The sequence below is a fragment of the Somniosus microcephalus genome, chromosome 27 (assembly GCF_052327205.1).
Source record: "Somniosus microcephalus isolate GS21.2 chromosome 27, FLI_Smic_1.0, whole genome shotgun sequence".
Lineage (NCBI taxonomy): Eukaryota > Metazoa > Chordata > Chondrichthyes > Squaliformes > Somniosidae > Somniosus > Somniosus microcephalus.
This window is the reverse complement of record NC_141013.1, coordinates 14,305,662-14,331,311: the sequence shown is the minus strand read 5'-3', so window position 1 is coordinate 14,331,311 and position 25,650 is coordinate 14,305,662. Positions and strand designations below refer to the sequence as shown.

Here is a 25,650-nt window from a genome sequence, read left to right as displayed (position 1 = left end):
TTGAATTTTGATAAGGGTTCAAATGCCTCTCTTTCTGCTCACTCATCACTCAATCTTTTTTCTATTGCCCACACTTTTTCTTTGCCCGGGGAATACTGACTGATTACGAGGGGCCCATTTAAGAGGGGCTTTGGAATACTTCCAATTTAAGATTAATTTTCTTTGTATATGTAAACTAACACTGGAATAAACAGACCAATATGCGGGTTCAATAGCAAGAGCTGGGGCCGGATAAATGTCCCCATTTACACGGCTGCAGATCTGCAAGTAACCCAGGCAGGCCTTCCCCACTGTGCGGTCAGGGAGCCTGTTTAAGTCACTCTATGGGGAGGGGCGGGGAACCACAAAAAAATGTTCACGTAGAATCGTATCCCAACCAGCACTCGACTATACCTCTCAATTAGTCAACCTGAAAGACAATTCCAAACTATTGGAAACTCAACTCTAATCATCTATCGGCCATCCCATCTATTTATCCCAATGTTGTAGAACTGGCACATAAACTTTCTTGATGATCAAGGAAAGGCATGTAGTACCCTGTGAGCCAGGGAAGTTGGTTGTAATGGTAGCCTTGCCTCACACATACCCACAGGCACTGCCCGGAAACACTTTCCTGAAGTTCAATATCCCGTTGTTTGACACTGGGTTTGATAATCCGCCTGCGACTCGTGTGCCTTTGGTGGAATTAGATGTGCTTTTATAAGTTGCTGTTGAAAGGGCAACATTTTCATTTTTAGCCAGGGATTTAACTGAAATATGTTTTTAATTGAAGTCTTTAAATAGAAATGTGTTGCTGTTATGATCACCTTGTTTATTCGGAGAGGTTGTACATTGATGTATTAAAATGACCACAACATGGGCTTGCCCTGTTACTGAGCCACAGAGTCGAATAAGGTTTGACCCCTTGGTCTGTGCTGGTCAAATGTTACTCTAACTTATAATTGACATTGGTAGTAGATCGGGAGTAGAATACCTTCTAGAGCACAAATTGTTCACAATTTAATGGTGGGTTTGGGTTGGTATATGGGCAAAGGCCTGTGTGACTGGTGCAAATGCCTCCCTCTCCAATTATGTTTGGACCTGAGTAGAAATGGAGTGTATATACGGAGCTGGATGTTAAGTTGAATACTGGCTGCCCAATGAACTGGATTAGGGCAGAGTGCTTATTCACCAAGGACCCTTCTGGTCTGGACTGAATGGGGTCTCCATTTAAATGGGGGTAAAGGTGAGGTTTTAGCAGGGCAATGTGTGTTTTCGCACAGCCTGGTTTTGTGTTGAGCTGCAGATTCTTGACGTTTTTTGCTTTCATTGTAAATTTATTATCAGCCCCTGTTCTCTTATAATAACTCCCCCCACCACCCGTTTCATAATGACCAAGATGACACTATGAAAGAGAATGTTTGGCTCGGTGAAACCTGGACGTTGAATGTGTCAAATGTTGAGAAAGCTATTTCATTAAACACTTGATCCATTGACAAACATTTTCAGTGTCTTTAGATCTGGGCAGAGTTTACTCTATAATTAACAATTAAGATTTAATTTGGGAAAATAATGCAACTTGTGATAACTGTGTGACATTGAAGCACACAGATCAGGAAAGTCTGTGCTGAACTGACTAATCTCAGGTTGGGTGCTACAATTGGCTTTACATGGAAGGGTTCTCACCTCTGATCACTATCCCCTGATCCCGGTTGGACAGTGCTAAAGTTGGCTCAGGCTAGGAATCTTTCCCAGCAAAACTCAGCACCTTAAAGAAAGGAGGAGGAAAATGAGCTTACTGAAAAACACTGATAGAACATGTACAGCTGGGTCTAAATAGCTTTTAAAATATAATATGCACAGCAGATTAATTAGCTTCTGAAAGAGAAAAACAAAGTTAATGTTAAGATGGAGATCTGATGAGGAGACCCACCCAAAATGATAGCTACTCTTCTCTTTCTCTTTCAGATGCTGACAGACTTTCTGTGTATTTTCAGTACTCAGTTTTTCTTTTTACTTGAATATTTTTTGACAAATGTTGGGCTTATGAACGTTTTTTTAAGACGTATTTATGATTTCTTTATTAATAGTCAAATCTGAAAATCCTAGAAACAGTTTTTCACAGTGAGTAGCTTATTTTCTGTCTAAATGTGACCTATTTTTTTGATGAAATGTTGGAACAAAAGCAGATTTGCTGATCGATGGTGGTTGGATTATTGTGAGGACAGAGGGTCTTGACGTTGAGCATAGTGCCTCCAAAATGGAGCTGAATGAAAAAATATTTATTTAATTAAATTAAATTAAATGTGGTTGCCCTGTGCATGTGTCCCTGTAGGACTGGTATAAATGGGTATACTCCCTGTCTCACTGCATGGAGGGTTTTATTTTTTAATTTTGCTTTATCATATTCAGTCTCTGCTTTGATTTGTTTAATTTTCCTATCCCTCTCAATTCCAACCTTATTTCATTTTTAATAATGGGATTTATTCTGTTTACTGTGACGATATAAAAAATCCATGCAAGGGTTCAGCTGGTTACTCCTGAAATGGTTTTGGACAGAACACACCACAAGTAGTTCAGATTTAAACAGATGTGATGTGTAACCACAGGATAGCACTGCTCTTTTTGTAATAAAACAGAAAATGCTGGAAAACCCTCAGCAGGTCAGGCAGCATCTGTGGAGAGAGAAACAGAGTTAACGTTCCAGGCCGATGAACTTTCATCAGAGCGCAGTACTCTTTTTGTCTTGGCTGGAATGATCAGTGTTGAAGAGGTTTACAGTGCGAATTTAAATTGAAATGTTCTTAAAATGCATTTTAAAGCCTGATTTTTTGTTGTTGCTTGCACCCTCAAATCTTTTCCTTTTAACCGTCAGGTTTTTTTCTGCCCTCGTTTGTTACTGCTAACACTTGCTGCGTTACAGTTCCACGAGCAATTGGCCATTCTTCGGGTGCCTAGTGAATGTAGGCATGCCACAGCCAAACTTGCTCCTGCCCACATCCAGTGCCCACACACATGCCCTTTTCAGAAGGGGGAGGTGTCACCACACAGCCATTAAGAGCAGGAATCCTACTCTGATTTTTCTTTTGGTTTTTGCCCTCTCCACACAGGGGCGGAAACCAATTGTAGTGCCCAAGTTTCTGCCCAGCTGAGATGAGCTACCTCAGCACAGATCAGGACGGAGTCTGGCACTTCTGTTCTGCGTGACTCAGTAACACACCATTAAACCGCCAACCCCTTTAACCAAATTTCTACCAGTTCTTAACTTACGAACTAAAACATACATGAGTGGGTCAGGAGCTGTGAATGGGCTTTCTTAATGCAATTTTGTGCTTTGGAATATTCCATCCCTCTGCTGCCCCCTCCCAGGGAAATATCATGTTCAAATTACTGAGTCATCCTCACCTCTAAGGACATGTTGTTCACTTTCTCAAAATATACTGTTCCTCGTTGAGGTTCAGGTGAGCTGAATTAATTATTTTGCCAGTGCCTCCAGGATAGAATAAATTTGATGTTGGAAGTTAATCCAAGGCAATAAAAAAGTTTTTAAAAATGTAACAAAAATAAAATAATGAGACTTAATTTCAGCTCAGACTTAAAACATGATCAGAAATGGGTGGGGGAGGGGCAAGCCTTTCAATGAATGCCAGTGAAACAGAGAAAATGAGCAAAATATCCACCCTTTATGGGTTTCATGTAAACCTCCTTGCTTTGTGATACAGAGAATACTATTTGGCTAAGGGGAGGGTGGAGAGTGTCCTGGGAGTTGGGGAATTTGAGCACTCCAAATCCAGCTGGGAAGGTGTAAATTCAAATACCAGGCCTGAACATGTCCTGGATTCACTTGGCTTGCTGCGATTAGATTAATTAATTTTCCATCTGATATACGGAGGAAAGACAGGGCAACTGTGGAGATGTCTGCAGCCCCAATTTTACTGTTCTCCCAACTGATGTAAATTGCCCAACAATGAACATTGTGAGAAAATGGGGCTTGAGAATCCTGTGTACACTTAGAATTGTTGAAGTATGATGCTAGCCTCACACTAGTGTCAACCTGACTCTGGTGGTGCTCTTGCCTCTGAATCAGAGGGTTGTGTGTTCAAGCCCCACTCTCGGACATGAGCATGTAATCCAGGCTGATACTCTAGTCCAGTACTAAGGGTGTGCTGCACTGTGAGAGGTGCCTTTCCTTGGACAAAAAATGAATCAAAGACCCTGTTTGACTCTTCCAGTTGTTAATGATTCTATGCAATCTTGGAAAAAGAGTTGGGAGTTCTCCCAGTTTCATGACTAACATTTGTCTCACAAGCAACACCATTTAAAAGAAAATACTGTTTGCAAAATGGCTGCTGAATTTACTTAAACAACAATTGTTCCCCAACAAGTCATTTATTGTATGTGAAGTGCTTTGAGATGTTTCTAACAGATGTGGTAAGGTGCCATATAAATGGTAGTCTTCTTTCACACGAGCCTATGTATAATGATATGTTTGTGAGCCATGGGCTAGAGAGGGTGTCTATTATAAATGAGAGCCATAAACAGCAGACACCAGAACTGTGTATCCATTCCGTTGTGTGAAATTGAGGAAGGTGGATCTCAATGAATACCTTCCCAACACAACTATGAACCATTGCTGGCCAACCTCTGATTGACCGATATAGTTTTTAATTATTGGAAAGACTTTACTCACATTTAAATGTGAACGTTGTACAGCAGGCTATCACAGTTTGTTTTTAGTTTTTCAATAAATACCTTTTTGGCAGAGTTTCACACTAGCAGTTAATGTCTTCCTTCCCCAGTATGAGACCACCTGTGATAGGTGGTATATGCCACCTAGTCTAACTGTTAGCATTGGGTTAGCACCGTACCAATGCCAAAAGATCAGTATAAATACATCAATTGTTCCAAAAAAATGCTCGCATTTCTATTGAAAATGATAGAAATTTCTGAGATTCCTGGTTGGGAATAGAATTGGAACTGTTGGGAAGGACCACTTATGATCCTTGACCTCCAACAGCAGTTTCTGGATGCTTCTGAGTGAGAAAGAGTCCTGAAACCTGTATGGTGCTCAGTTATTTTCAACTGATATGTGACATGAATCAACTGAGCGGCCTGCGGGTGGCGCTGACCAGGGAGAGTATAAATACTCGGGCATGGGTCCAGCTTGCGCAGGACATTCTTAACAGGAACTAGTGAAGGACACAACTAGGCATCCATGTTGTAAAACTATTGATTAAAGCTTTGTTTAACGCTTAGACCAAGTGCCTAGTAGTTTACTTACATCAATATGTTTAACGATTCATCACTTTTGGGTGGGCTGTGTTTTAGATAGCCTCAGTTGAGTTGAGTTTCAGCTGGTCAATTGTCAGCTTGGCTCAGTAGTGGTAGTACTCATGCGTCTGAGTCAGAAGATTGTGGGTTCAAGTTCGACTCCAGGATTTGAGCAGATAATCTAAGATGATACTCCAGTGCAGTACTGAGAGTGTGCTGTATTGTTGGTGGTTCTGTCTTTTGAATTAGATGTTAAACTGAGGCCACATGTACGTGTTCAAATGGATGTAAAAGATCCCATTTCCCTATTTAAAAAAAGAGCAGTGAGTTCTCTCAGTGCCCTGGTACAATGGTTATCCCTCAGCCAACACCACCAAAATTGGATTAATTGGTCATTTAACTCGTTGCTGTTTGTGGGACCTGGTTGTGCACAATTTGGATGCAGAATTTTCTGACCTGGCAACAGTGACTGCACTTCAAAAATAATACACTGATTAAGAAGTGCTTTGGGATGCTTTGACATAAAAAGCGCTATTGCAAATTCTTTACCTTCTTTTTCATCTTAAAATCCCCAGCACCTCTAATTTTTGGGGGATAATTTTAACCTAATCTATTTGATGGGAAGCTGATGGGATTGGATTGCCTTCAATGGAGTGTAAAATCAGATGGGGTGTAAAACAGGCGGCTGATCCAATTGCGTCAGATTCCGGCCAGATGGGTTTAATTTGAAATTAATCCCTCTGTCTCACTGTCTCTGTCTTTCGCTGTCTCTTTCTCTATGTCTCTGTCCGTCTCTCTCTCTCTCTCTCTCTGTCTCTTACACCTTTTTATCAAAACCACTATGGCCATTGCTACTCTGAAATGTTCTCTCTCATTCCTTTCAAATTCAGAATAACGCACCCTACACACTCTAATTCCTCTCTGCATTGAAATGAAGACTTGCAGCACCATCATGCTCTAACTTATTCTTTCCTAGGACCTGAGAACTGTGGAATGCCTGGACTCTCTCAGTCTTCCCTTCGTTCTAAAATCTAAAGGCTTTCAAAACCTAAAAAAAGTGCCATCTAATCGCTATTTTTTGATTTGCCTCATATTTACCCCTATTCTTTCCTACCTTGAAGCCACCTTGCACTATCCTTGGTCCTTTGCCTGGATTTCGAAATCTAAAATAAATTTTCCAGTTTCCCAATTGGACTGTTGCAGGGGCTGTCACATGAAACTGAGATGCTGCATCTTATGATTATATCTTTGGACAGTGGGGGAGGGTGAAGCAGGAATCATGGTAGAGGATAAGCTACCATTCCTTGCTGAGCAGATGCCGTGATTCAGCCAAGCCAATTACGAGTTGCTCTTCCTCCTCTAAATTCCAGTTGGAATTTGTTCAGATGGGTTGGGCTCTTGTACTGGTTTCAATCAATACCAACTAGAAGTTGGAGCAGGGTCGGTGTCAGTTGAGAACAGCAGTTTGTTGGAGAGGGAGGCGTGCTGGTGAGTGGCTTGCAAGGGAAGAAAATGTAGTGAGAACTGAAGGGAAGTGGGAGAGATCTTAAACAAACAGAAGCTCCTTTTGAAAACAGTTGTATTGTTTACTGGCAGTCTCTTTACAAACTGAAAAGCATTTTTCAACATCAGCATGTCTAGTGAGTCTTTTTTCTTTCACCGAGGCAAAACAATCTAAATAGTTTTAAAATGCTCCCATCTTCAGCTGCTGCCTCTTCCCTCAACTCAGTTTATTAAAAAAAACTTGCCGAATATAAATACGTTTTGCTTTTGCCGCTTGCTTACAGGCAACTTTGTAGTGTATATAGCAGAATTTTAATTTTTACTAAAGATGCGATGCAAAATTAATTTTGTTTCTATTTTTAGCTGTGCGTATCAGCCTACAATCAGAGTTAGATATATTTCTTAAGGCTAAAGGGATCAAGGGATATGGGGAGAAAGCAGGGACAGGGTACTGAATTTGGATGATCAGCCATGATCTCATTAAATGGTGGAGCAGGCTCGAGGGGCCAAATGGCCTACTCCTGCTCCTATCTTCTATGTTTCTATGTATTGATAGCTCAACCAAATGGCCATTCTGCATGTATGATCCTAAATGAAGACCATTCAACTTGGTGGGCAATGTAACTGAGCCCAAATGTGTGCTCACCTAATGGTCACACGTGTTGATTATCCAACAGAATTCAAAGGATCGTGATCAGTAGTGGGAATTCTGGTTGAGTTTTTCCATCCCTAGCTCAGGACCCCTGATAAATTTTGACACATTGGGTCATGCCCTCCCCTCTCTCCAACCCAATCTTTTTTTCTGCAATGAAAACCAGTTTTGTTTTGTGAGTCATTCCTCATAACTTAGAGCCCTGAGTCCTGGAATCATCCGTGTCTCTCTTCTCTCAACCCTCTCCAATATATCAATTTCCTTCCGAAGGTAGGATGTTCAAAACTAGATGCAGCACTCCAATTGTGGCCTCACCAGGGATCTGTGCAAGCTTAGTGTAATCGCTGACTATATGGCTGGATTCTCTCCTGCATTTTCCTTGTATTTTTAGGACAAGGGGGAACATGATACAGCAGCATTGCCTCAAATTTAACAGGATAACTCTTGAGAACAGTGGAATCCAGTTTTGATTTCTCTTCACTCGCTGTCTCTGACTCTCGTTGGTGAATCTCCAAAAGCGCACACCTTCTTAAAAAAAAGCCTGGATACTTCTAACCACAGTGACTGACATGTGTCTCTGTGAATCAACATCATCCCATAATGTTGGCCAACAATCTTTCCAATCGGTGCAAACTTTACAAAGAAAAGGAGGGCAGAATTTTTTTTAATTGTCTTTTTCTTTAACCCCATATTGGAGAATGTTAGCTGAAGGACATGAAAACAATGATTTGTTTTTCCTTCTCATTTTTCTCCCTCCCTTTCCTGAAGGTGCTGATTTTCTCTGGGGTTTAGCTGCACAGGCCCCAGCAGCTCTTCAGCACCAAATCCAATGGATATTCTTCATGTGTGCGCCTACATAGCAAGTGTCGGCAGACTATTTTGATTGAAGGGGCATCAGAACTAAGTCTATTCGACATTGACATGCGCATGCGTGCATACACACACACACACAGAAAGAAAGAAAGATCTCCATTTATATAGAGACTTATCAATCTCTCAGGACTTCCTAAAGCACTTTACATGCAGTCAATTACTTTGAAGTGCAACTAATCTTCCTAGGTTATGTGGGTAAGTGCAGCAGTCAACTTGTGTACAGCAAAGTCACACAAGCAGCAAATATGATCAGTGACCAGTTATTATGATCTTTTTTGTTGGTGGTAGTGTTTGAGGTAGGAATATTGACCAAGACTTCAAGAGAATTCCCTACTCTTCTTCCAATTGTATCATGAGATCTCTTGCACCTCCTTCAACCACTGGAGCAGGCAGGCAGGGCCTCAGTTTAATATCTTATCTGAAGGACGATGTCCGAATATTCAGTACTCCCTCAATAGAGCACTGTAGTATCAGTGTAGATTATGTGCTCAGGTCTTAGAGTGGGGCTTAACCCATAACCTTCTGACTAAAAGATCTGAGTGATGCTGACTGAGCCAAGCTGACTGTTGAATAATAGTAGGAGTCACTGAATAGTAGAGCAGGAACCTGGCTGATTGTGTTTTTTATATATATCTCTCTAGCCCAGGGACACTGACGCCAATGTTAGCAGCCAAGTACTACTGAATCTGACATCAACTAACTGACAGATTGAACTGGATCATTCATGCTGTATATGATGTTTGCACATTTACCGATCAAGCCATAAGATGGAATAAAATGAGTTACTTTTATACAAAACCATGCTGTAAGTGGGCTAAATAGGATAATTCTCTGGAGCAGGGTGACTTGATAAAGCTGTGTGGTTGTGAGGTGTACTGAAGTCCATTTCTGTCTGAGTCATTTAATTAGTATGTATGCAGACCCCCCGTCTAACTATTGCAAGTCATGATAAATCATCTATTTATTTGAAGTATTTATAATTTTATAAATAAAATAAAGCTAATTTTGAATGGATTTGAGTGACTTGAAGTTTGTTTGTTAATGCAGTGATATATCACTGGGTCTGGCGTTGTGGGCTCTGGTTTTCAATATGTTCCTGCTCTTGAGTATATGAATCCTACAATGAGCATATGTTTTTAAAACTGGGAAACCCACGTGAATGGCCAAAGATCGATATTGGGGGAGTGGGTGGTGGAATGGTATTAGACTTTGGGACTGAGCAGATGAACTGCATAGTCTTTCCCAATCCTGAACTTTCTTATATGTTAATACAACACATTGAGGATGCAGGGAGAAGAGTGTGTAAGGTGATGCATTTGGAAGTTGGGAGGTGAAGAGAGGAAAGTTCAGAGGAGCACGGAGCATTGATAAAATAGAGAGAGATGAAAAAGAAGTTGCCCTGACCTAGAGTCCCACCTGATATTTGAGTTTTACAAAAACATAAGGGGGGAGCGACTCCACGTTGCAGACAAAGTGCTAATGGGATACACTCTCCATGGGGAAAATGCTTGACAACGTTATTTTTTGTTTTGGGGAGGGCAAAAAGTTCTGTGATACTCTCTTCGCAATGGCATCATGGGCAAATGATTTTACGATGTCATTTATGTCACCGTGTCTTGTGTGAGGAAAGGTTTGCCAAAGATGCTTTCTTTCCCGGAGATAGTGTCCCCTTAAGATGCCTGCGCCAAGTTATCACTGAAGGTTAGATACAAATGCAGCAACATCAGAGATGGGCTCCCCACAGTCACCCCATTATTCTGTTACTCCCAAATGGAGAGCGGAGACGAAGAAACCAGCCTATGACAAAACATAATTGTGGGAACTATCAGTGGTGAAGACATTTAATTGCAGACTTGGTGGAGATTGAGATCAGTCGCATGGAGTCTTGCCGTGTTCCTGCTGTTCCCATGCTCTTCCTGCCCAAGCTCAAGCCTGATGAGAGGCAGGAACCCAGCAAATTCAGCAGCGTGAGTAAGCACTTAAACAAATAGTGGCACTGAATCATGGAACCACCTTCCACTGCAAGACATAAAATTAAACATCACAGTCTGCTTCAAGGGCAGGGATCTATATTCAGTGACTTCTGCTGAGAAGTGGATGCACACGGGTGTGAACACTACCAAGCCCAGTTCTTTTCTCACCCAGTCATTTCCCGCACCCCCTCACCACCTGCCGCCCCCCCCCCCCAGTTGAATACCCCACTGATAAACACTGTCTGTGCTCACAGTTCAAGAATAGCTAGTTACTTGGGTGAGCACCAATGGAGCAGTGCTCTGGCATGAGTCAGTGCCTTCAGGACAGGAGGGGAGAACCCTTGAAAAAAAAATGGGATTTTTCTTTGGTGGAAATTTCAATGTTGGTTTTTCTGTGAATCAGAAAGCGGCTTGAAATCGAGTGACCCCACTGTGCAAACATTGTGGATTCTCATTTTATTTTTCTCTCAGCACTGGCCTGTAATCCCTCTCAGGCCCTGAGCGCAATATTGGAATTTTTTTACCCACATTCCTTAACACTTCAACCCGGTACCTGCACAATAACCAGTTTCTTTCTCCACTATGCTGTACTGTGAGGAGATTTTAATAATCAATAAGGGGGGAGGCTGTGAAAATCTGGCTTCTTTGTGCTGTTTTAATTCAATTGAAATCTCTAGGCCTCTGCACTGAATAGTGGTATTGTGTCCACTTCTCCCAGCTCTGACTGACAAGTACTGCTTAAAACTCAAGAGTCTCCATCCATTTATTAAGTATGTAACCGAATTTCTTGTTAATTATATTTTCCCACCAGACAGGCTTGCGCTGTTGTAGTTAGATCCGGACTTAGAAGCATGTTTGTGTGTCTATGCAAATAATGCATGCTTCAAATGTCCCAGCTGAATCAATGGGTGCACATTCTAGTTGAAAGTCTTATAATTAAATCAAATTTAAAAAAATCAAATCTACACCATCATCAGAATTGCTGTTTATTATTTTTAACAAATTGCAGGCTTAGTCACTCTGTCCATACTTCCCAGCTATATAAAGCTTTTCTGACATTTATAGTTTTTGTAGAGCTGCAGTTTTGGATTTTCATTTAATTAATTTAAATTTTTACTTTTGTAGTTTTGCTAATTCCTTCCGTTGCCTGACACTTCTCTTTCCAACTGGAACGTCCCCAATTTTGGTTAAGTGCAGATGGGGTTGTTGGCTGTAGCACGTGCCCACGTTACTGAAATGGATACCAGCCAAACTTAAAGCCACACTTTTAATCATAGGGAGGGTGAACCGTTGCCACTTTCCGGCACCACAACCACATCTCGCCCAGTATTGAAATGTTCTGGAGGTGACTCATTTTGACGAGATTCACATCAACAATGAAAGTGTGTCCACGACGTTCCAATAAGATTCTTGCAAAAGTCCAAGGGTTCCTTAATTTGTGTCCTGGTGCAGGCTGGGTGCATTTAGCATGTTGATTCACTCAGGTGCATGTCTGCATGCCTCTCCTTTTGTGTTGGGTAGATTTTTGTCCTTCTCAAGGCAAGAGATGTTAGTTATAGAAAATTGAATACTTTCGTACTGTCAACCTCAAGGATAGCACGGATTAGATGCAGGCTAAAGCTTCCGCTACACTGTCCCATCAAGCACTCTTACGTCAGGCACAGCATGGGTTGGATACACAATAAAGCTCCCGCTAGATTTTGTACCAAGAAGTCATAGCTCAGGCGAACCACAGAAACTTGCCTTTTTATGGTGCTTCTCTTGACAGAAGTCTTGGAGTGCCTTGCGGGGCAGTGGACACTGAGCAAGAGGGCAAAAGGGATGAGAGAGGCTCGGAAGGGTGCAAACATAGCTCAACAGAGGGTTCTTTAGAAGGCCTTTGAAGACAGAGAGGGAGGTGACAAGGTGGCATATGCTGAGAGAAGGAATTTTCAGTGGCTGAAGAGCAACTAGAGATTGAGTGGAAATAGCATGGAATGAGAAGTGGACTGGCATCAGAGAAGTGGAGAGTGTGCGCAGGGACATATGACTGAAGAATATTGTAGTGGTAGGGAGAGGCGAGGCCATAGAGGGGTTTAAAAATGAGGATGAGAATCTCTGGGGCACGGGCAGCCAGTGAAGCTTGGTAACAACTGAGTGAGAAAGTAGGCCATGGTGTTTGGAATTATTTTAAGTCTGTGGAGGGCGGAAGTGGGAAAGTTTGCAAGGAGAGCATTGGAGAAGTGCAGGCTTGAGGTGATGAGAGTGTGGATTATGATTTAATTGGCAGAATGTGAAAGGTGGGGTCGGAGGTGAGCCGCATTTTGGAGATGTGGGTCGATGATGCATGGATGTGGGGAGGAAACTACTCCTGGCCTTGAGTGGGACACCAAGGCTCCACACCTCTGGGCTCAGCTGGAGGTGACAACCAAGAAGGTAAATGGAGTTGAGGCCGGAGGTACTTAACTGTTTGTGGAAGCTGAAAGACAATTGTTTGGGTTTTGCTGACATTTGGTTGCAGGACATTTTGGCTCAGTAGTAAGTAGTATCTTATGTCCCAAAGCACTTCAAAGCCAATGAATTATATTTGAAATGTACTTGCCATTGTTATGAAGGCGTATCTTGTAACCAATGTTCCTTTTAAGTTGCGTGGCCACTGAGTGCTCTGAAGATCCCGCGCAGCTGGCTTGCCGGCTTTTAAATAGAAAAATCACTCATGCACAGTATTTTGAATGGGCCATGCAGTCCCCTCAAAAAATTACAGGGAACATAGGTTGTAACCCATTTCCAAACAGCAAGACCCCACAGACAACAACTGAGATAATTGCATCGTTAATCTGTCTTTGCTGGTTTTGGGTGAGGGAGGAATATTGGCCAAGACATTGGGAAAACTCCCTGCTCTTCTTCTAATAGTGTTGTGGGATCATCCACCCTAACGAGCAGATACTACATCGGTTTAACAACTCAGGCAATGCAGCACTCTGTCAGTATTGCACTGCAGTATCAACCTAGATTAGGTGTTCCAGTTCTGAAGTGGAGCTTGAACCCACAACCTTCTGACTCAGAGGTGAGAGTGATACCAACTGAGCCAAGTTAACACTTATGGTCAAATAGGCAGTTGGAGACAGTGCCAACTGCCCTCGGGTCGAAGGAGGAGGTGGAGAGATAGAGCTGAGTGTCATCAATATACATGTGAAAGCTGACTTCATGCTTTCAGTTGCTATCACCAATGACTAGCATGTAAATGGCTACGTGTGTAACCCCGATGTACACCACAGGTGACTTTTGTGGGCATTGAAGGAGATGCCATTGGAGGCAATATAGTATCCCAAGTTGTGATAGGTAGGAATGGAAGCAGGAGTGAGGAGGGCCACGGAGGTGATCTCTGCTTGAGGAAGATAGAATGGTTCATAGTATTGAAGTCAGCAGAGAGATTAAGGAGGATGAAGAGGGACAATGAGCCATGTACAGTCACACAGGATGTTGTTGGTGACTTTGGCAAGTGTGGTGTTGGTGCTATGGGCAGGATGAAAACCTGATTGGAGGCAGTTGAACAAAGAATCATGGAAGAAGTGGGAGCATAATTGAGAAGCATTTTAGCATCGCTCATCACTTGTGACAAAGCAGTCCACATTCCGATAACTCTTTGCATGAAAATAAATCTTCGAACCTCTTCCTTTTTGTTGCATATGCTTATCTTGAGACCATGGCCTCTAGTTCTCAATTTACCTATCAATGGAAACTATTTATGATTACCTTGTCTGACCCCTTTATCATTTTGAACACCTCTATCAATTTTCCCTTCAATCTTCGCAGTTCAAGAGAATATAGCCCTAGTTGCTCTAACCTTTTCTTGTAACTCAGACCCTTCATCCCTGGTATTATCTTGCAAAACCGAGTTGCACTTTCACCAGGGCTAATATATCCCGCCTATCGTGAGGAACTCAAAACTGTACAAAATATTTCAGATATGGCCTAACCAAAGTACAAACTTTTAAAAGACAAGGTTAGTTTAACCTAAACATTAATTTTTGAATTACCTTGGTCTTTTTCCTATTCTTTTGAACTTTGATGCTGTCAAGCATGATAGGCCCTTAATGCTTCAGCTGAGTGTCTCATTCAACCCAATCCTCCAAAAAACAGTTATGTTCAATTCATAGCCAAAATAATCTAATTCCATCCATCCATCATGCATTTTTATTTATATGAACAACAGATGTTTTTAAGTTCTGAAGATAAATAGCAACTTCTGGAAGGGCTGTACCATTGTTCAAGTTTGGAGGGGGGTTACGAACAAAAGTGCAAATTTAATAGGTATTACCAAAAGGTTCTGCTTAAATATGCGAGTTACTGTTGCAGAGATATTTGATAAGGAAGGAAAAATGCAAATAAAAAAAGATTTATGCATTTCTTAACATTTGCGATAAGAAGACTCTAAACGGATGGAGAATAAGGAGCTGCTACCCTTATGCTGCATGCAGAGGTTTATTATTTTTGTGTGAAGGAACAGTTTGTTGATGGGGTGAGATGAAGTAGGGTGGGAGGAGGCTCGTGTGGAGCATAAACACCGGCATGGACCTGTTGGGCCGAATGGCCTGTTTCTGTGCTGTAAATACTTTGTAATTTATTTATCTTTCCACAGCCTTGCTGTCTCAGGGGACCTCTTACAAATTTATTTCTAAACCATTTCACTAGAGAGGTGCACTCCTCTGTCACTTCACACCCCAGCAGTTACCCCTTTGCAACAGTGTAACCTCTGACTCACCATGAGCAATGCCATGGGAGATCTGCTATTTGTATATAAATAAATGTATTTCTAGCGATTTATGTCACACTTTATTTTGCATCTGTAACAATCTTAAAATAGAAAGAAAGCCAGCCACTTAATGCTGGGTGCTACTTACCTGTAGCTTGAAATTCAGAAGCACTTTCCAATCTCCAAAGTTCCCTCACCGAATAAATTGTAAACTCCGACTCCAATGTGTTTACTTAACAACAGTTAGCTCTTAAAAGGGGCATAGCTGCACCTTGAGCGCAGAATAATACATTGGAGGTGAATTTCCTCAGAGCAGCTCCTTCTCCGCTGCTGGGAGGTAGTAGCCCTGGTGCAGTGGTAACCCTGTAAATGGGGTTTTACACTGCAGCTCCTACGATATTACGGCAGCGAGGTGGAAGCAGCTTCCAAGGAAATTCCTGACCGTTTTGTGTTACGTGCTAGAGGATTCCTGTCCTTATAAAGCAGCTCATCATCTGCCTTATGAGCAACACCATGGGAGATCTGCTAAACAAATTGATTTTTTTCTTTCATCAAATATATCAGATATTTTTTTTACCAGCTATAGAATTTTCAGCCTTGTAGAATGTTCTACAGCAGGAACAGACTCCCTGTTAACTGTGTGCGACTGAGCACTGAAACCACAGGAAACCTTCGATTTACCGGCACCTAAATAACCGGAAATCTCGGTTAACCGGCAAAATTCAGGAGTAGGTTCAGGTAACTTTTATTACTTTTTTTACTCCATTTGTTGCTGTGCAAGGGTGTGGCTGCAGCTGTTGCTAAGCTACAGAGACATTTGTAACTTGTGCCCATTGTTCTGAAGCTGAGCAACAGGGTTTGTTGCTTTATACGGAGCTCTCAGCTCCGTATCTTTTACTATAGCGTTCGGTTATCCGGAATTTTTGATGAACCGGCACCACGTCGGTCCTGTCCGTGCCGGATAAAAGAAAGTTTCCTGCAATTAGCTTTTTAGGGAAAATTAGCCAGGGTTCCAGCTCTTGATCACTGTGGAGTGACCCCTGATGAAAAGTGTTTTGGCGGCAGGTGAGGACCGGATTGAGTTTGGCTCTGATACGCCCCCCACTCCCCCATATTCCAATACTCTGCCAACACTCACTCAGGAGTGCCAGTCTGGAAGACTAGCAAAAGATGACCAACGGCTTCACGGACTGACCACTGGAGAATGGCCCAGATTATAAATCTATGATGTGCCTAACAAGTGGTTACACGAATGCTGTAACTTAATAACAACAACAACTTGGATTTATATCGCACCTTTAGCGTAGAGGAAATATCCCAAGGGGATTCACAGAAGCATAATCAGACAAAAATAGACACCGAGCCAAAGAAGGAGATTTTAATTAATCTTAAAAAAAATTACAAGCATGGCGACATGGATTTTTAACAAATCAACTAGACCAATGCTTCTCCAGAAGTTACATCAACATCACTTTCCGACAACTGAGCATCCCTGGGGCGACGGAAATGATGGCCAGAATAAGGAAAATGAACTAGGGAGGGAGGGGATGGGGCGGCCAGCAGCCATCCTGGTGGGGGAAATTCCAAGCCCCCCTCTCTCCTCCAACCCTCCCAAATTCATACTGTTATTCTTCTCCATTTCTCCCCTGTTAATTGAACCTTCTTTTCCTTCCTCAGTTCCATCTGGTACTTCCACCTTTCCAACCCAGTTCAAGTTGGCACTTACTTCCCTTCCCCCCCAGTCCATGCCGGCATGCTCCTCACCCTCTTTCACTTCCCATTTACTCTCATCCCTCCATTACTGTCCATGTTCTGCCTTTCTTCCTCTTCATTCCCCCCCCCCAACCTTCTCTCCTCAGTCCTGCTCCTACCTGAGTGCTGCTACTCATTGGAGTGATTCCAGCCCCTGTATACTGTAGGCATGAATTCCTGATTCCCATCTGCAGTATACAGCAGCCAGAATCACATTAGGAGTGGTGCCAAGGGGAGAGGCGTTGGTCCATTAGAAGCCAGACTCAGGGGGAGGGGCTCAGTCCACACGGACAGGGCTCACAAGACACTGATTGTCAGTGGTGAAACGTTGATGGTTGGCATGTGTGTCACTGTCTAGGCTCGCACGTGAATAATGGCCTATTGGAAGAGATACTGGAGGGTAGTCGGTGCCCGTGGAATTGTACGCCATTGGGAGTCAGCGTCTTCAATCAGGGAGAGAGGAGTTAGAGAAAATGGGAAAGAAAATGTTGAATAATTGTGTGCAAGAAGAAAATAGGTATATATATTTGCCCCAATTATACTATAACTTCTCTTGCAATGTGGTGTCCAGGGTTCATGTGTCATTGAGGCCTCCAAATGAACCCCGTATAAACATGACATAAGATCCTGTGTTATACCGTGGTGCGGGCTATTAAGTTATATGTGAAAATAAAAAGGTTTCAATTTCACAATATCAAAGAAATATAACATGAACTCTGCCAAAACCCTCAGAGCTCAAACTATAAGGATCGATCGTGTTGAGGTAGACCCATCCATGCCTCTTCCCCAAACCCCTGCAGTGTCCAGTGGCATTGAATATCTGGTGTTAAATCAGCATAGAAGCAATGCTTAAAAGCAACTCGCTAGACATTGAGTATATGTGTGTTTTAATGTGTGCCCACAGGCACCTCCACTCACTATTTTTGTCCTCTCCATTCTGTTCTCCTTGTTTTCTCTATCAGAAGGCAACAGGACAGGCAAGCTGACCTCTGCCCAGTACCTCCCTATTGCGACACTCCTGAGTATGGGTAGTTAGAGGATGTGGCACATGAGTCTGCACGTTGTGTCACTGTTAGACTTTCCACCCCACCCCCCGCTCTTGTCTAATTTTGCATCACAAATTTGAGGCTCACCAGTTGGTTTGGCATTTGTTTTTTTTTGTATTTCTCTGATCTAGACTTCTTCAGCGTTCCTGAAGGACACTTGCAAGGACTGGAGGGGGCGGCAGAGATGACCCTCAATTTTAAAAAGCAATGGCATCGCTCGTCATTACATCGGGTAAGAAACTCAGAGGCTGGGTTTAATAAATGGTCAACAGTGCCATAGAGTCTCATCAAATCCCTAAACCCATTCATAAGCATCCCCCCCCGCCCCCCCCCCGCTGAGTACTGAGTTTCACTGCATTGTGCAGCTGTTGTCTAGACCAGTATCTGAGCTCAACCCTGACTTTTTCTAAATCAAGTAAATAAATGCGTCATTTATTTTTTTTAAATAGGATTAGAAGATACTTTGTTTATTTTTTCCTCTCTCCAATTTTCTCCCTTCCTCTTCTGACTCATGCTGGGTTATGGATTCCATGGGCACCAGCCACTTTCTGATGCCTCACCCAATGCGTCCATCCTTAGTGTGTGTGCATGGGAGGTGCATGTCAGTGGACTATTCAGTGGAGGCATTACTGCCAAGCTCGACCTCGTCCTCGCCCAACACACGAGCACTTTCCAGCAGGAGTCACTGGATAGTGATCAGGAACATGAGCCTTCTCAAACTCAGGGGAACTGAGGCTAGTTGTTCCATCCCTGCTTCAGCCTGAGATCAACTATCTCAGCATAGACCGGCAATGGACCATGTTGGTCTGTGTGGCTCAGAACCAACTGGTGCATACACCCACTGAGCCATCAGACAGCCCTTTATTTTAATTTTTTTCCTAATTTTATCTTATATAATTACAAACAAATTGAAATAGATGTTTAATAAACAGCAGGACCAGGTATGATGAGCTGAATTACTGGCTTTGGCTGTGTTTCTTTGGGGCAGTAGTAAGTAGCGGCCAGAGTCTCTCCATGGAGAAAGATGGAAATCAGAAGGGCGAGAGTAATCCTTGTGTCTGGCCCTCTCTCGCACACTTCCTAACTGCAGGCTTCCAGTTCATCCTGAGCAATTCTCTGACACCTTCTCACTGGCATCTCCCTGCTTTTTCCCAGCCCATTCTCTCACACATTCCTCACTCCTGATTCCGAGCTTATCAGAAGCACATTCTCTCGCACGCCCTCACTCCTGATTCCGAGCTTATACCATGCCCATTCTCTCACACATCCTCACTCCTGATTCCGAGCTTATCAGAAGCACATTCTCTCACACATCCTCACAGGCAGCTCACAATAGTATTGATAGACTTGGCAACTGGTCTTGATGACAGTCGGAGAGTGCTATATGGAGAGCCGTGGGGAGGAAAAACAAAGAAAATAGGGTCATTACAATCTGTTTCCCTGACATAAAAAAAATAATTGTAAGATAAATTATTGGAGCCCATGACAATCAAGATGTTCCTTCCACTGCAAGTCATAATTAAAATGTTCTTACACCCTGTAATAGTATATGAATTAATAGCATAGGAATTCATGTTTGCAATATTAACATTCAAAAGCTTAACATGTTTGCATGATATTCTCCTGACTGGTGCTCTAACGCAGCATCAACCTGTTCAAAATGGACTAATGTCCCTATTAATCTAGTGGCCAGAGGGGTTGTTGTACACTGGTGTTAAACTTCCGTGTGTTAGTTTTGTAGACATGAATTTCAAGTCTAAATATCATGTAGAATATTCCTGTGGCATTCCGTGCTGGGGGTCAACCCACAGCCTCCTCACTCTCAATTCATAAATGGCACCATTGAAGGTAGCTTTTGATATGACCAGGATGATGGACACTGGTAGAAGGAAGGTATAAAACCCTTAGGCATGGAAGGTGTGAAACTGACTCTGCTCTGATGACTATGTTTTAAAATCTGGCCCATTATTTCGATGGACCCCCCACCTCTCCACCCCGCACACATGGCCCAGAAATTCGGGTCGGAGGCTTCCCACGGGTGCAAGCCTCCGACCTGCATTTACCTAGCGCACCGGCCATTGTGCTGTGGGCCCGCATGGGATTCAGATCCTGGGCCCCCTCCAACTGGCGGCGCGCAGTGCTTGCGTATCCCAGGGGTGCAGTTAGTTCGAAGCGTCCCCTGGGATCACGTGGGCCATGGAGAGCCAATGGTAGCAGGGAAATGCCCATTCATAAAATTGACAGGAAGAGCTGTCAAAACTATAAATACTATAAGCCCCAAAACATAACTAAAACTTCAAATACATTTTTTTTTTAAATCACATTTTTAAAATAACTATAAATTACATAAAATAACTATTTTAAACAATAATTTAAATTTTTGAAAAAATTAATTAAATTTTTTAACGGGGCTAAAAATAAACTTACCTTTCTTTAAAGTATTTAAAAATAATAAACCTGTGGAAAAAATGTTTTAATTTTAATTAATTCACTACTTACCTTGTTAAAAGCAAGCCTTGCGCCAGCTTTTTAAAAGTGTAACTGCTGGAGACTTACCCTCCCGGAGAAACCTGGAAAAAAACCGGAAGTTCCAGGCGCACGCGCCGCCTCTCCGGCGTACACGTCTGACCTCTGAACCCCTTCCTTTAAGGGAATGGAAGTTCCGGTTTCCCGCGCATGCGCAGTGCATGCACGAAACCGGCACTTTCGTTGGGCTTACGGGTGAGTACCCAGCGCGTACTCACCCGTGGAGACCCGAATTTCTGGGCCATTATGGTTCAGTTGGTAAATACGCTGTCTGATGTGAGCCATACCAACCAGGAAAGTTCCATGTTCGATCCCTGACTTTGCTGGTCTCAGCTGGGGCAGCAGTATGGGAGTTACAATTATCCTTAGTGCCCCAGGTTCTTCTTTATCTTCCGTGTCTAACAGCACATGAGGCAACCGTGTTTCTTCCACTGCTTTTAGATCCAGCAGACCGTACTCTGGGTTGTTTCTGTAAGGACGACCCCCTTTTTAGGTGGACAGTTCATTAGCTTGACTAAGGCCCCTGGGTTAGGGAGGAGGAAAAATCATCTAGGGTATCCTGCTTCTGATCACAGTTACTGATTCCTGCCAGAAAGCACACGTTCATCATGTGAGGACAGGATCTGGCTCAACGGTAACAACTTGCACTTTAGTGTAACAAACATTCCAAGGTGTGCCCAGAAGGAAAAGGAATAGGGGAATGGGGGTTGGTGAGAACAGACAAGCTGCCGTAGAAGAAGACTTAAGGGAGGTGACCAAAGGTGAAGTAAGGTCAAAGTAGTAGATCTTCTGGGGGTTTCTGAAGACATTGAAAGAAGTAATAAGGTGGAAGGGTTTAGCGAGAGAGTTCAGTGTGGGGCCGAGATGACTGAAGGCTCTGCCACCTATGGTTGGGGGGTTGGGGGAAGATGCACAGTCGGGCAATGCTGGAATATTGGAGGGTGTGAGCTGGGGCATCGAGCATGGCTGTGATGTCCTCCTCCCCCGCCTCCATGATCAAATACCCTGCCAGCACTGACCACCTAGATCCACACAGCAAGAATGATCACTTTGGTGAAGTACCAGAGGGCTCCTGGCACCAGTGAAATGGTAACCCTGGAAAAAGCCAGCACCAGGAGGTGGTGACAGGAGGGAATTAGAGGGAACAATTAAAAACACACTTTGGAACAGGATATGATTATTCCAGGCATTTGAAATCAATGAATTATCACACTACTGGGTATTGATGTTATAATTCACAATAAATATATCTACAGCGTGTCCAGTGGCTCAATTTTGAAACATGTCCGTGAATCTTTTATCCCAATGATTGCAATCATCAACTCTTTTATTTTTCTTCTGCAAACTAAATTTTCTGATCCAGATTCTAGAATTTTCCAACCAAGCTTCGTTACTAATTAGGAAACAAAAATTATAACGGGGTCATTACAAACAGAATGAGAAATGATTGCAGAATAACGAGAAGAATGTGACCGCCATTTCCTTCTAGCTTTCCTCCCCTCCCCATTCCTCAGAATCTCACCTCCTAGTGAGGCCATGTATCAATGAGATGCAGAACAGCAGTTCAGCAGAGCTAGGGCAAGACGTGAATGCTTGAGAGAATAACAGAATCATTGCTCCTATTTTCCAGCACATCCTTCGATATGAAAAAAAACCCCAAATCAGCCTTGAAATCCTCTCTGAAGACTGCGATCTATTTTTTTCCCCCTCGGTGAGACAGCACCGTGACCTTCTGAAAACATGAAGCTGCCGCTGTGAATCACGCACAGCAACTTGGGCAGAAGGCAAGGGGATGCCAGCCTGAGTGGCCAGCCGGGTGCCATTTTGTGTAGAGATGGCTCTTTGCTCTGCAGCCATCTTGAGGGGGGAACCCTGCAGCTTCTAAAATGGACGTAACGCCACTCAGTGTGGGCATAAGGTAGGCAACACAATTGTCAAATCCACGATCACGCTTTCCACTAACACCTCCCCCCTTCCTCATTACACTAATTACCTAAGCAAGCAGCGATAAATGAAGCTCGGGTGACCCAATCCTGTCTCTCGTATTCTTTCAAGCAGAAAATCTGCCCTCAATTTTAATTGAATTAACATTATTTCTGACTTCTTTGATCATTCCTACCATCCTTTTTATAGATGGGCGATGAATAACCTGCCCTGTATCTCTTCAGCATTTGCAGTGAACAAACTCGTTTGGGGATTTTAACCAACTAATTGGTGCCGTGTAAATAGTATTTAAAGAGACAGTGTCTGCCTTTCCTTCACCCCCAACTTAGATTGATACAATGGCGATTTTAAAAACAGCATCATACAAAACTATCACACTGTTTTAAGGTAAAGCAGAATTTTGTTAACTTTGAATTAAAATCAAAGATTAACAGGAAATGCAAAAGAAAATTAAATTGCATCGATTCCTGGGTTTATAGGAATATTTATAGTAACAATTTGACTGTTTAAAAAAAAATGCCTGTACCTAGATATTTTCACACTATGTTGTGTATTTTTTTGCTGATTCTCTCCCCTATCCACTCACTGAAGTGCTAACTTTTTGCTGTTCTCTGAGGTTCAGCCAGTTGCTGGGGCCTTGCTCGAGTGGCACCTCTTTGTGTGTGCGCACCCAGCAAAGTGAGTGCAGGCAGGACAATCAGCCGTGTAGGTCATCACATTTGACCACGATTCTGCCCTTGCACAATTTTCAGCATGGAGCCATGGGGAAAGAAATCAGGACCGGGAATGCCGGCTGACTTTATTCGCCCCCATCCATGGTGTTTCTCTTTAAAGAAAGTTTCCTTTCTGAATTTGTTGGGAGTTTAATATTTCTACTGAATGATTATTCCACGTGACGCATTCAACCAAAATAAAATAATCACATGTTTTGTTGTCAATGTTAATCCTTTGACCACTGAATCCTTGGTGCAGGGAGTAGCATATTATACAGGGAAGTGGACCCATGACTGCTGTGACCGATGCCTTAAAGGGCCACAAGATTCCTAGCAACCTATCATAGCAACAGCATGTGCCTTTTGCGTCATGGCACTTTGTCACATGGGGAGCCCGTCTCCAGAGCATGCACGCTTAAAATACAAAAAAAAAATGCATTTAATATCTTGAAGATATGGATGATGCTTAAACACCAAAGAGGATCTGTCCAGATGTGCTGCACATTTTCACAATCAGTGGCTCCCTGTTAGGCTTTGTGTGTCGATCTGTACCAGCTGTTCTCTGCCCTCTGCCCAATCTACTTTTTTTCCTGCACTTTCCCCCCCCCTCCTCTTCTGAAGGTGTTGACTGTTGCTGAGAGCACAGGCCCACACGCATCAACCAGCCTCCAGAACCTTACTCAAGTGTCATTCTTCACGTCTGAGCATCAGCAGGCTATTCCGCCTTGGGAACATCACAGCTGGGCCCAACCTTGTCCTCACCCAACACCCACACACACTTCCTTTGCATACAAGAGGCATTGCATTACAATCAAAGCAGAAAGCCAGATTGACATTTAGTTTAATTCGCTCTCTGAATGTGGGCATCACATGTTGTGGATGCTGGGTGAGGACAGGATTGGACACAATTGTGATGCCACCAGAAAAAAGTAGCCTGTCAACACTACACTGTCCAGGAAGGATGGCCACTTAGAGGAGGCACTGGAGTTTTGTTGAAAAGCATGGAACTATATCCAGAACGAGTCACCGCCTTCAAGAAAGGAGAGCTTGAAATTTGGGGGAAGCCAAAGTGATGTTTTAACCAACCTTTCTCTTTCGTAGCTAAGAGTTGAAAATAAAAACCAGACTGTTGAACCCAGGTTAAGCCCAATGTTGGATATAAGGAACAAACATGCTGTTTGTGAAGATATCATGATGCACCGCCTGCCTGGGCCGAGCAAGCTTTGTTCTGTCTGTACAGAGGGTGATGGTGGTGAAGGAGTAATGAAACAAAAAAAGCCTGTCTGCGTAACACAAATTAATACATTGATTCTGCTGTCCTTTTCCTATTTTAGATAAAATTTTACACGTGGAAAACTACTTTTAAAAATAGAATTAGGTACATCATATTCAAAATCACAAAGTCATAGAATTTTTAAAATTAAACAGGAATTTGGTGCTATTAAGAGAATAAAATATATCTGGTAAAATTGTTTTGGAAAGAACATGGTGATTGAATATAAAACATGATGGGGTAGGAATCACCCAGGAAGATTTCCTCCATTTGTTTAGCAAGAATAGGATTCTGATTTTGTTAAACACAGAGGAAATTCCTTCCCACATGTTGGGGAATAGTTTTTGTAATGTTTTCGGAGCAGAATAAAGATCATTTTGCCCCAGAAGGGCCATCCCTTTGTGGTTGATCTACAGGAGCAGAGAGAATGTTCTGAATAGGGAAAGGCCATTCACGTGTGGCTATACGATTCAGTACTAATGCAATGCAGCCTGCTTTAGTAAGCTGCTGTTTGTGCTGGTCTGAGGCCTACCATGCATGAACAGCCTGGTTTCTCTAGTATTTTACATGCCCAGAAATAAACACTTGCCTGTGTCAAATCATAACCTTTTTGTATACCTCTTCAGCGTAAACATTCACCTGTTAAATATTATTCAATAAGTAGAAAGCTACAACGATCCACTTTTACTTGAAAGACTCACCATCCATAATTTTTAAGTTCTGAGGCCCACGTCTTTCTTGTGTGCCTTTTGGCTTATTGTAAAAATATTGTTCTACACAAGTAACAGTGCCACCATTGTCTTTCTACTGAAGGTTGGAGATGAATGAGCAGAGATGGTTGCAGATACTGTACTTATTCACAAAGGGAAATATTTTGAGGCACTGATATTAAATCTATATAACTCCATAGGTTCGTGTAGCCTCTTTTACACAGATTGAATGTTGATTTTTGTGCTAACCTGTAATTTCATTTGCATGATTATTATAAACTAAGTTGTACAGTTCAGGTATTGAGTGCCCAGTGGGCTCTGCTTCCCAGTAGCAAGGCACTGCTTCATAATCTCTAGGAACTAGGAGCATTAAGCTTCAGATCACAGCACAGCTATTCCAAGTGTAGAGGTTTAGATGTTTGAAGGATTATTGTCCCAATACATCAACTATTATTCAGGCTAATCAGTTTTGATGCATTAACAGTATACATTTTTTTTGGAACTACAGTAGTTATACACCAAAAAATAGTCAGTAGGAATTTGAGGCTATATGCCAGTTATCTGGACTTTGCTTCTGTCAGTTACTATGCAGTGTTAGAGAAGGAGTTTATGGGCACACTATATTTGGCCAGAACCCGACCTGTGTGGTTCTGCAAGAGTCAAATATCAATCAATCTGTCAACTTTATAAATGAATATTT

At 42.6% G+C, this 25,650-nt stretch overlaps 1 long non-coding RNA gene across 1 annotated transcript in view; it reads left to right on the top strand.

Moving 5' to 3' along the window:
• The window catches only part of LOC147099991 (uncharacterized), an 84,932-nt gene that overhangs the window by 8,263 nt on the left and 51,019 nt on the right, over positions 1 to 25,650 (top strand). Inside the window, exons 2-3 of the long non-coding RNA XR_015073800.1 lie at positions 17,916 to 18,016; positions 21,941 to 22,228. This is a non-coding gene — a long non-coding RNA (uncharacterized LOC147099991). The remainder of the gene's footprint in view (positions 1 to 17,915; positions 18,017 to 21,940; positions 22,229 to 25,650) is intronic.